Source organism: Ochotona princeps, chromosome 22 (assembly GCF_030435755.1).
Source record: "Ochotona princeps isolate mOchPri1 chromosome 22, mOchPri1.hap1, whole genome shotgun sequence".
NCBI lineage: Eukaryota > Metazoa > Chordata > Mammalia > Lagomorpha > Ochotonidae > Ochotona > Ochotona princeps.
In genome coordinates, this window is record NC_080853.1 from 5,917,209 (window position 1) to 5,930,007 (window position 12,799).

Sequence of the window (12,799 nt, forward strand, 5' to 3'; positions counted from 1 at the left end):
AGAGATGGTTGTGATCACAGCTCCCAAAGATATGGGAGAGAATAATGTTTTCTAATTTTAAAAATAGTTTGAAGTCTAGAGTTGTGTGCCATCCTTGGGTTCGGGGCGCTGTGAGGATGATTGTTTTCAAAAAGGCTAGCCAGGCACACGTGAAATCACCTGTAATTCCCATACTGCACATGAATCAGCTGTGATTTGAGTGTCCAAACTGTCTGTCAAACTATATCTGCTGCCACCTACGCTGAGTGTTCCACAGATACAGCACTGTAGCAGGTGCACATGGGGGTCTCACACTCAGCCAAGGCAAAAAACTAGGAAAAGAGTGTGGCAGGCACCTGGCTGGGTTTGGTAGTTCAACAACAACAACAAAAGAAACAGCACTGATTTGACCTTTCAGAAAGGCAACTCAGAATAGCACCAGCTTGGCCTAATTGGAGATTGAACTTAAACATTCACAGTTTCTTAGCATGTGCTGTAGTCCCCAACACAAAATCACACAGTTGAGTCAGTGATTTTTCTTACAGTATGGTTCCCCATTGTATTTATTATGATACAATTCTCTAACAAAGGAAGGGTCATAGGCTGTAAAGTAGCAATCCACAAGTGTAAATGTAATATACATACATGTACATTTTACACATATGCTACATAAAAGACACAGCACTTTACACTTCATTTTCAGTTTGTTAATTGTCAATATTGAAATAAAGAAGAAAAAAGGAGAAAAAATTTGAGTCTCGGGTTTGTCTTCCAGATCTGGGATGGCAAACCCCTGGTCCCAACCCTGAGAAGAGCAACAAGGTATGTGCGCGCTGTCTATGGCGCTCCCCATCATTCCCGAATGCCTGAACCATGTCCCTCCCACCCACTGACATCAGCTGCCAGGGAAGTGTCATCAGCTACTCTACTTGCAATCTCTTGCATGGATTAATAATATCTTTGGTCTCTTTCAGCAGGAAGGGCAAATCCCTTTTCCATTTCAAATGGTCTTGCCTCAAACTCATGGCTTAAAAGTTTTTCTGACTCATGCAACTTTCTTCTACCACCGTTTTCTCCATTCAAATATATCCCACTTCATTTACCAAAACATGCACTGTGCAACAACTATATGTTATGTGGAGAAGATAAAACAAATCTCTTGTGGAACAATTTAAGAGCAAGTTAACAATAAGCCACAGGGCATTTGGATGAGCACTTGGCACAGTGGTTAAGACACTGCCTGGCCCTCGTGCTTGGACCAAATCCTGCTTGATTTCCTCTGCTTCCAATCCAGCTACTGTTCAAGTGCAGCCTGAGATGCAACAGTTAACAGTGTAAGCGCTTAGGTCCCAGCCACACAAGTGGTTGTCCTGGCCTGAGTCCCAGACTCCTGGCTTTGGCCTGACGCCGACTTGGCTATAATGGGCATCTGAGGAAGGAACCAGCAAAAGGAACATCTCTCTGTGTCTCTATGCCTCTAAAATGCATAAAAATTACTTTAAAATAATTACTATTTTTACTGGAAAGACAGATCTACGGAGAGAAGGAGAGACTGAGGAAAAGATCTTCCACCTGCTGGTTCACTCCCCAAATGGCTGCAATGGGCAGAGCTGAGCTGGCCTGAAGTCAGAAGCCTCTTCCAGGTCTCTCAAGTGAGTGCAGGGTCCCAAAGAATTGGGTTATCTTCTACTGCTTTCCCAAGCCATAAACAAAGAGCTGCATGGGAAGTGCAGCAGCTGGGACACAAAAGTCCATGTGGGATGCTGGTTCTTGCAAGGGGAAGATTAGCTTGTTGGCCATCGCAGCAGCCCCATATAAGTAATTTTTTTAAAAAAAAATTTGCAACTGTACTTTTATAAGTCTATAAAATACAAATGCGCTTTGTAACTCTCCAAAAAGAGGCAGACTATGTGAGCTTTTCATATTTTTCCATGAAATTTTGGAAAACTGAGTCATCATATTTATTTTTTAAAAATTTAAATTCATTGCCCAACATTTTTGGTAATTGCTGTCAATCATGAATATACTGCATAGAAAAGAGGTCTAGACTACCATAGGAACACCTACTATTTATTTTACAAAGTAAGATCATTAAAAAGCAAAATGTAATTACTATCAACAAGAATTACCTGTGCATACAAGAGAAATATTTAAAAACAAAAATGGGAAAAACAGAGTCTAGATAAAGCACCACTTTTAATAGAATGTGTATGCCTTGCAAAGCGCGTGCTATGTTTTCCTTCTGTTACTTCACTGAAGATCTGCAAAAACTTTGTCACAGACTGTCACCAATGTGCAAAACTGAATTTGAGAAACACTGGTCTACCTGGCAATAAATGCGGCAACATCACAAACTCACAACCACTGCTAAAGCAGTTCACACTTGGGGGAAAACACAGCAAGTGTCCAAGGGAGGGTTTTCCATGGGGCTGTGCCATCCACACTCTGAAACACCAAGAGGCCCAGCAAGTGGTGTCTGTGGGTACCGCTGCAGCTGGTCTTAGTGTTGAAAGTGCATCAGGGAGAGCTCGGAATCTCACCTGCGATGCCCTTTGTGAACTGAGATGAACAGGAACAGGCTGGTGACGGTGATGCGAAGTGAGTGGATTCAGAGCCCGGGTCAGAACAAAGAACCAGAGGCAATACTTCACTTTGAAAGTGGTGCCAGGGTAGGCCAAAGCCTTGAAAGCATGTTCTTTAGACCATTTCACAATGAAAAAAGATGATGGTGCTTATGGGGATGTCAAGGAGACAGCGACACAAGACAGAAATACAGGCATTCTATCCATCATCCAAAGAGACCAAGTAAAGCCTTCAGTTATACTGGCTAGGAACTTGACCAAGGAACACCGCTATGCTGTTCTTTGCTTTGTTTTTCTTTATGCCTTTTAATCCTCACAAGTTGATTAAAGTGATAAAATATGGATCCTCCAAGTAACACAGTTTTAAAGAGAGTTTTTAAAATTATTTTGCATGTGGGTATTTCCTTAAATGATGACTAAATCTCTGACAGCAAGAACTAAGGCTACACATTGTCGGTTCCTCGCTGCCCGCAAAACACCTTTGTGAAGAAATAAAGGAATGTGAACATTGGCAATGCCCAAAGGCCAGAAGACAGCGTGTTACGCCTTCTCATGCTGCATTTATTGAACTGCACTTTTACTTTGGGGTCGTTGCTGACTCACATGCAGCTGCTGAGAAATAATGCAGAGGGCCCACATACCCTTGACCTAGTTTTCCTCAGAGACAACATCTTGCAAAACTGCAATGCCAAATCAGGTCAGGATGTAGATAAGGATGCAGACACAGAGTACACCCAACACCACAGAGACTGACTGCTCAGTGCCCTGGCTCAGTGTCTTTCTAGCCCCCAGGGAATAAGTCCAGGTACCCACTCAGCCACCCTTCACCCCAACAGCAAAGGTGCTGGGACTGCTAGTTTCTGTCATATAAGTATAAAAACGCCACGTTTCTCAGATTCCTCCTTCCCTGGGAGGGGAAGGGTACCTTGTTATTACTCCCATGGGCCCTACAGGGATATCCCAGCAGGAGGGCTGGGCTCCTTTCAGCTGGGCAGTGGTGGAACTTGAGGCTCCATGGAGCTTTCTGAAAACCAGCCTCCCATCAAAGTGGATGAGAGAGGAAATCTCAGCTTCCCATCTGGCCGTGGCCCACACGGAATGGTTGGGACCATATTGCCCACCCACTCTCCCCCGGGGAAAGCAGCATGGTGGTCAATTCAAAGCTCTGCCCTTTGCTCCTTTCCTGGTCCTGGGGCCAGAGACAAAGGGTGTGGCTTTTGACCCTGCCCTACACTCAGTGATGGCGTCTTCTGCTCCACATTTGGGACACAGGAGGCACTGGGGCAGTCTTGACAGTTCAATGACATCATCCTCAAGTCCTGGGCTCTCTTGGGGACATGCCTTCTTCGCTTTGATGTCTCTTTGGACCGAAGTGTGCAAGCGGGCATGTGCATAGAACACAGGAAGGTACTTGTGGAAAAATGGAAGCACCATGTTCTCTTGTGCCAGAGAACGTCCAAATCCACTTACAGATTTCCCTTCTTGTGCATTTCCATAAACTTTTGGAAGACCTGTCATCTGAAATGAATATAAGTTACACATTCAAAGTTTCCAGTGGAAGTTGGTGGGAAGAAAAGGGAAAATTCCACAAACTCTTTCTAGAAATGGAGGTTCCTGGTTTGCATTTCATATACAGATTTTTTTTTAAATCCTTGAGTATGTTTCCATGTTCTTTTTGAAGAATCTAAACAGACATCTTTTAGATACTATTTTAGTGTTTACCCACCAACAAGCAATATCCATCAAAATGGAACCAGGGAGGAGCAGGAACCCCATTGTCAACTGAGTAAACAATAATACTTCTCTTTCACAAATTTTCCATTCATCCTGACTTTATTACTTGTCTGCATAAAATGCACATAGTTGCAATTCAATAAATTACTTTTCCCAACCTACCACCCCTCTTAGGGGAAAATACTTCATATTAACTTTTCCAAACATAAAAGAAAGATTAAAACCTATGGCTAAAGACATTTGTCTTGATTTTGGTTCCATCCTACTTAAACAAAAACAAAACCAACACAGAATGTATTTTATCAAATTTCTCCCACAAAAAATACGTTCTTTTTTTAAAGAACGTGAGAAATCACTGGAACCCTTTCAAAATAAGAAAGTTTCCAAATGCTGATCCATTCTTGATGTTCTCTCTCTTAGGAAATAATTCCATTTTATCATAAGGGTATTTTAGCACGTGACGCCTGGATTTGCAAGATTCAGGAGTGGGCAACAGGAATGACCACGACTATTAAACCTGAGAGGTTTTGATCTTGCCCCCACTTGCCCCCAAGCCCTTGATCTAACTGAACCACTGCTGTTGTGGAGAGCAGGCCTACCAGCCTCTCAAATGAAAAATACAGAGCTTGAGATGGAAGAGAAGCTTACACACAATAGACCCAGTGACATCAATTGACAGACAATCTGGAGTTGAAGATTAAAAGGGACTTTTAATCATAAAAATCACCATCTGAAAGCTCAGTATCTGTAAACATAACGCAGTCACTAGATGTGTCTCTCTCAAATTCATTTGCACATACGTACACACATTCAAATGCTACTATCTTTCAAAATTTCTGAGACACACTATAGGTCAATAAATGAATAATCATAACGCATTCTTGTCACCATTGCTTCTCTCCTGGCCAGTCTTATGGAAGAATCCAGTGACCACCTTCAGTGATGCCCACATGTGACTTGAAGCCATCATCCTGCAAGTTCAGGTTGTCTCCCACCTCTGGTCTTGAACAAAGTGGGAAGGAAAAGCCTGTGCTTTCTGGAGAATGAGGCCTAAGCCCAGACTCAAATGGATCCCTTTTCCGGGAAAGCTCCTCGGACTCTCCTTCTTCACTGCTTCATTAGCCATCCTGCCGTTGGTCTTCAGAGACCCCATAAACATCTCTATCATGGACTGCACTATGTGAGCTACTGGGGGCAATGTCTGACTTTGTTGGATCCTAACAGCACGTAGACCTGCAGCTGACACGAGTCTAAAATGTAGTGTTTGTGTGAATGAGTGAAACTTACATCCTAACAAAATCAGGGAAACATTTAATCCTGAAACCACATGACTACTTCCTCCTGCCCCGCCTCTAAAATACTCATTTCAGGGCTGTTTAGGACACTGAGAAGCTGGCAACAGCTTATTCCAACAACACCAGAACAGAGATGATAAATGTAGGATATTCAGCAGCCAAGAAGAAATGTGCAAGATCCGTGTATCAACAGAACTCAGAAATGTGATTAACGAAACAAGCAAACTCCAGAATAGTTTGTGTGAGGAGAGACTCAAACATCACCCCAGGGCCTGATCAGACCCCTTCATTTTGGACAAGTGCCACCTTAGACACCTGCTCCCCTACCACAGCTAGCACCTGCAAATTCCGTGCCATTCCGGATGTCCACCAATCCACTGTAACCTCATGAAGCCATGCCCTAAGGTCCCATCCCCCAATCCCTTAGGGCACTTTTTCCTAATCCCCACCCACCCTGGCACCTAACAATCTCCTGCTCTCCATCAGTCCTATCCCCCAATCCCTTGGGGCCGACTCAGGCCCGATGGATCAATCCTGCGCTGTCCCCTGCACTCTCCAAGATCCAACCTGGGAGAGTATAAAATGGATTCCCACAGGTGTCCATCTCTCTGTCCCCACTCCACATGGTGGCCTCTACCCTGCTAACATAAAGTCTCCTGCATTATTCACCGAGTCTGGTGCTTTGGCTTCTGGCGGCAAACTTAAACCAAAAAGAGCTACACTGAAAAGAGCTAACAGTTTGTGTATTGTGATACTTTCACATAAAAGTAAAGAGAGCACTGAGCAATTCTATGTATTTTGTATGGAAACAACAATGCTGCTAGGTACATGATCTTAGAAGTAGGGCACACAAACAAGGAGTTGGCTTGTTTTTTTTTTCCTTTCTTTTTTTTAAAGATCAGAAGATCTTATTTCAAGCTCAGACTGTCCTCTTTAGAGCAGAGAAGGCAACACAGGGGACCCGACCACCAACCCCACTGCTGCAGCCTTTCTAGGAGAGCACTGGATGGCACAGATTACCTGCTGCAGAAATGTTTTGTTCTCTTGTTCTCCTCCACAATGAAAGTTGGCACAGTCCTAGATTTGAAACTTTTGCAAAACGTGACCCCAGGGCTCCAGAATACCTTGCTGGGATTCCCCCCCACCTTCTCCTTCATCAAAAGCTGAGAAAAACATTTGTGAAGGCCATTGTGTCGGCCAATCCTCCTCCTTCTGGAACAATCTCATTGTTTGTCAACTGCCAGCTTTGACATTCCCTCTCACTTCCCACAGTCTGGCAGCCACGATGCAGTCTGCAGCCAATTCCACTCTCCCCCTCTCGAGAAACAGCTTAGCAGTCTGCGCTGTGTTTTGGAGGGAATGAGGAAAATGTGCAGGGTTTTTTTTCCTCTATTGCAAATGCCCAGTCGTGTGTGCTAAGATGGGGAAAATCTGCCTCGTGGCAGAAATGTGCTATCAGCCTCTTTCACAGGAATTAATTTTCTGATATTTTTTGCTGTTTGATGAAAGGAATTGAAAGTACAACAGAAAAGCTTCCAGACCCCACCCATTATATTCAAAGGTGTGCCATTAAAAACAGCCAGTGTAGACACAAACATTTCATAATACTGACAAATGCTGAGTGCTATCAAATCTAGGAACATCTCAAAAACTCTAGGAAGTATGTGTTGCTGTTACCAGACCCATTTTTCAGATGAGTTAACTGAGGTTGGGTGAGCTACAAAGAGTCCCACAGCTAGCTGGTAGAATGGCCACAATCCACGCTCTAGCTACCGGACTCCACTGAGACCATTTTTCCATTCTGAGTCACATTGAAATCTTACCTGTCTACATTGTAGCATATAGGACACCTTCCAGTGAATAATGCCTTAAATGAACTGGTGAATATTTATACATCTGACAGATACTGTACAAACCCAAAAGCGTGCTTAATAACTTTAAGTATAATGAGTGACATAATTTTCTTCAGAAAAATAACCATGGGATCTGTAGTCATAAGAATATCAGTACAATCACGGGGTACTGCACTTACAAGCTTGGTTAAATTTCTTAGTCTTTCTAAGTTTCAACTTCAATGGATAGGATTCTAGGCTGGACCCTAAGATTCATTCCCTGACATTACACAGTCTGCCAATCAATATGATGAGGTATCTCTTGTGTACCTGGATTACTGATCAGTTCTTGGAGTTATGCAAATGATAACTGGGTGGGCCTGATCTAATCTGAGGGCTTATTTATTTATTTATTTATTTTAAATTTTATTTATTTTTATTGGAAAGTCAGATATACAGAGAGAAGGATAGAGACAAAGAGGAAGATCTTTGGTCCAATGACTCACTTCCCAAGCAGCTGCAATGGCCAGAGCTGAGCTGATCCGAAGCCAGGAGATTCTTCTGGGTCTCCCATGTGGGTACAGGGTCCCAAGGCTATTGGCCATCTCAGGCCACAAGCAGGGAGTTGGATGCGAAGTGGAGCAGTGGAGACACGAACCAGTGCCCATATGGGATCCCAGTGTGTGCAAGGCAAGGACGTTAGTCACTAGGCTACCATGTCAGGATGTCTTAGGGCCATTTAAAGAAGACAAAGCACCTAAGAGATGAGCTTTTACTGGCTGGGAAGCAAGCAACCCACCACTAAGCTCTAAACCGCCTCCAAGGCCACATGGCAGGGAAACACATGTTAATACTGGGAGCCAATTACACCCCTGGAAGACAGCCAGAGAGCATGGGCGGTGTCAGTCTTCCATCCAAAAGGAAATGAACATGTAAACCACCAGAGACACAGGATGCAGGGAAACAGATGAGATTCACAGGCTCTACCAGCACCTGCGGTCAGCCTCGGATGACCCAAAGCAGAGACCCGACAAGTCCATACCTTGACTGCTGACCCTGAGAACTGGGAGATAAGAACTTTGTGTTGTCTTTAGTCACTAAGTTTATGTTTTATGTGGCAGAAAAAGTAATACATAACCCAAATACATAAAAATTACATAAAATAAGACTGGTTCATTGTCTAGGACAAGTGTGACAGCAATGCACATTGGCTTTTTTTTGGCCACCTTCTGTATTATGAAGTATGGAGCTGGCTCTGAACATGAACATCATGGCTGTGGGTTCTCACAGCCAACCCTGCCTTGATCACCATAACCATATCATCCCAGTTAAAACATAAGCAGCAAGTCTCATGAATGAGCTACTCCTGTTAGATTCTTACTTCCAGCCCAACCCAACTCAATTCCAACTGCTAAAAGATTCTAATCACAGCCCAGTGCAGTAGCCTAGCAGCTGATGTCCTCACCTTGCACATGCTGGGATCCCATATGGGCACCGGTTCATGTCCTCACTGCCCCACTTCCCATCTAGCTCCCAGTTTGTGGCCTGAGAAAGCAGTCGAGGATGGCCAATAGCCTTGGGACCCTGTACCCACATGGGAGACCCAGAAGAGGGTGTGAATCATTGGACCAAAGATCTTCCTCTCTGTCTCTATCCTTCTCTCTGTATATCTGATTTTCCAATAAAAATAAAATAAATCTTTAAAAAAAAGATTCTAATCACTAAAGTACATTACTGAACTTATTGACTCACTATCAGGCTCTCACCACCAAAAATAACTGGCAGTGCTAGCTTTATTTGCAGAGGATACACTTAATTTACTGGAACAGAAGAATGTAAGATACAGATATAAATATAGAACATAGTAGTTATGGAAATAAAAATTCACATATAAAAGATATTTACAGGTATAATAAAGATACAGAAGGTTATATGTCATATAGACAGAACATATTCAAAACATATAGGTAACATATGTAATATCTAGAGAGAATATAGATATTAAAAACTATATACAAATAGACATGAAAGTTTATATCTAACATATAGAAACATACAGATACACCAGATACAGTTATAAAAGGCAACAGTCCATATAGACAGATATAGATAGACACTCATGCAACAGACAGGTGTTGGTATACAAGTGCACTCTCGTTGTCTAAGATTTCTGGAGAGCAGAAGCGAGACCTTGTGTTTGATTGGAGGACGTGGGAGAGGAAGAGAGCCTGACCCCAGTGCTCTGTGCTGCTGGACTGCTCAGAGCCTGTAACCTGTCCGAGAGCCGGGCTTCAGCGGCACCTGTCTGCTTGTTGAGGGGAGCCGCAAGGCCGTCAGCAAGGAGAATCAGGTTCCAGGGTTTCAGCTGCAGGTCTCTCTTTTTCTGGACTGAAATTCATCATGAAATTGCAGATCGTAGTCCCACTAATACAGTAAGACTGCGTACACACACACAGAAAAGGGGCTAATGCTATCAAACCCAACACTCATTAAATTACTATAACTCATTTACTTTGCTCGCACATTCCTAACCCCCACCCCTTGGCAAGAGCTTGTAAATGCACACAAAAAAATCTATAAACTCTTCCCGGGAATACAAAAGCATCCTCTCTGATGTTGATAAGAAACAGGACAGTCACTCTCTCCTGACATATTTGTTCTTTAAAAACAAATCAATGGCACAGGGCTTTGGCACCTGAATGCAGAACAACGGCTTGATGAGGCAAAGATTGTCTTCATTAAGGACATTAATATTCATAGGGAGTAGAAAATCTGACACAAGAGAGGACTCACTAACCTTTTCTCATATTAGATTTTTACTTCTTAACACAATTACAGTCCGGCAATGACTTAATTAATGCTGCTTTTCGTCAGCCGCCTTTAAAGAGCTGTCAATTTGGTCCTGCAGAGGCTGTCAACGAAACAGAAAGACAGTCATCTCTGTGAAAGAGACACAGGAAGAAATTCAAACACTTAATAAAACTCAGAGTGCTAAGCAAAGTCACACATCAATGGGGACGGAGGGGGAATTTTTGTCTTTTCCGTCCATCTTATTTAACTGAATCCTGGCAGTCAGATGAGGACTTGACCACTGCTCAGGCTTAGAAGCTGCAGAGAAATAGGGCTGGTGAAAGATGTCTCCCTAACACTGCAGTGGGCCATACCCACCCATGATGGGCCAGGATGACCTGGGTGTCATGCCCTTTAGTGTCACAGATTATGAGATTAGGAAGGACTTGGGAAATCATTATGCCCACACACATTTCTGGATGAAGAAATGCATCATTCCTATCTCTGTCCCAGATGTTGCAAACTTAAGCTACACAGGCCAAATTTCACCAACAGATTTTCTTTTTCTTAACACAGTTAGACACAATGAAAAGAAAATATCACCAAGATGCACTCAATAGATGTCAGTGGTACTTCCGTCAGCCTTCAAGATGACAGCCAACATGGGTCCAGACATTGCCAAGGAGTCCCTAGGGGGTAAAACCACCTGTAGCTATGAATTACTGTCCTAAGTGGCCCTCCGTAACATTCTGCTTCGGCACCCCATCCTCAGGGAGGCCCATCTTGATCCCTTTCATTCTCGTCTTACTCTCTGCTGTGATTCCTCAGAAATCCCACATACCTTTGTGCAGTTTTGCTTGTTTGTTCAGTATCTAGGTTAAAGACACATGGAGTGTGTGTGTGTGTGTGTGTGTGTGTGTGTGTGTAGCTGAGGCAAAGGAAATGTTCCCAATCCCTTTTCTTTTGAGGCTCATTGACGCAGATCATCCTTTTCAACATCCTTTGGTAGACCCCAACAGCAGAGCTCGCAACCAGAGAAGGGCGCCCTGGCTGGTGGTGCAGAATCAATGGCCGTCAGCAACGATGACTAAGCCTGTTGAGACCTCAGAGCCTGCCATTCCAACACAGTGGTCAGGGTGGACAGAATCCATCCAGGACACAAGTGAAATTCATGAATCACTTTTTAATTCAAGATAGCACTGCAGCCGGAGCACAAAGACAGCCTCGCAGTGCTGAAGAAAGATGCATAGTCTAAGACCAACTTTCAAGGGTGACAACACGGAAGCACCAGAAACAGCAAAAACTGGAACCCTGGACCCAAGGTCAGTTTCCAGATCTCACAACCCAAGGTGGCTATCCCTAAGTGGCTTCTGAAGCAAAGGAGTGATAGTCACCCTGCAGCTTTGGAACACTTTATGCAGGCCTGGGCAGCAAGCTTGAGGTCAGGGAAGACTGCTGGAAGGATGCACCAAAATCTTAACTGTGTGCATGAAACTTCTGAATAATGAACAAGAACTAATAAAAGAGGTGTGACGAGTTTCATACTGTGTTGTAGAATCACATTATATCAATATGCTTTTCAAATACGCGAATTAATCTGGCCTTGATGTCAAAGACAAAGGAATCTATGATGGGACTGGATTTCCAATTTCAGAACTGAGGAGAACTTGCTGTTTTTCTCTACGTGACTTGTTGATTGAAGCGCATCCATGCAGGCTGGTCAGTGCTAAGACACAGAAATGAAGACGTGGTCAGACTGTCCTTCTGCCCTCTCAGCCCTTAGTTATATACAGTTGACGTAATTGCACAGAACTGTCACAATACCACGTGGCCACCTGTTAGCTGTGCAACCTTGCATGAGCTGATGAATTGTCCTGAATTTCAGTTTCTTCATCTGTAAGATTCCAGCAATGATTTCATTCCAGTTAACATTTATAAGCCAAGGCAAGTGCTTTTCATGTACCACTTCCTGGAAACTTCCCAAAAGCTCCACAGGGGGCAGGCACAATGTCATGAGCAAACACAAAGGCTTAGAGCTGTCAGCAAGTGGCTGCGGATGATGCACACTACACATTATGACACACAAAGGTACCCAGGCTGCCTTCATGCTGATGCTCTGGTCATCACACCATATGCCTCTGTCCTGAAGTCCTAGGATGATAAAACAAGCACCTAACACAACATTAGCTCCTGGTGATAACTTTTTTAAAGTTTTTTTTTTTTTTTTTTTTTTTTTTTTGGAAAGGCAGATCTACGGAGAGGAAGATCCTCTGTCTGTTGATTCACTCCCCAAGAGGCCACATCAGCTGAAACTGCACAAATCTGAACCAGGAGCCAGGAACCTCTTCCGAGTCTCCCAAATGGGAGCAGGCATCCTCCACTGCTTTCCCAGGCCACAAGCAACGAGCTGGATGGGAAGTGGGGCCGCTGGGATTAAAACCAGCACCCATATGGGATCCCAACATGTGCAAGGTGAGGACTTTAGCTGCTAGGCTGCCGCACTGGGCCCCCTGGTGATTAATGAATGCTTCCTCCTGTCATCTGCACACTTTGGGATTCTACTCCTAAACATTACCTCCTTTATCCC

General features: G+C 43.7%; 1 protein-coding gene across 3 annotated transcripts in view; it reads right to left on the bottom strand.

Annotated features, from left to right (window-relative positions):
- The window catches only part of TSHZ2 (teashirt zinc finger homeobox 2), a 708,208-nt gene that overhangs the window by 571,331 nt on the left and 124,078 nt on the right, over window positions 1–12,799 (bottom strand). For 2 of the 3 annotated variants that reach the window (XM_058679408.1, XM_058679406.1), the window contains exon 2: window positions 10,220–10,333. The exons of the other annotated variant lie outside the window; for it this stretch is intronic. The gene's annotated coding sequence lies outside the window, so the exon portion shown is untranslated. The remainder of the gene's footprint in view (window positions 1–10,219; window positions 10,334–12,799) is intronic. 3 annotated transcript variants of the gene reach the window in all.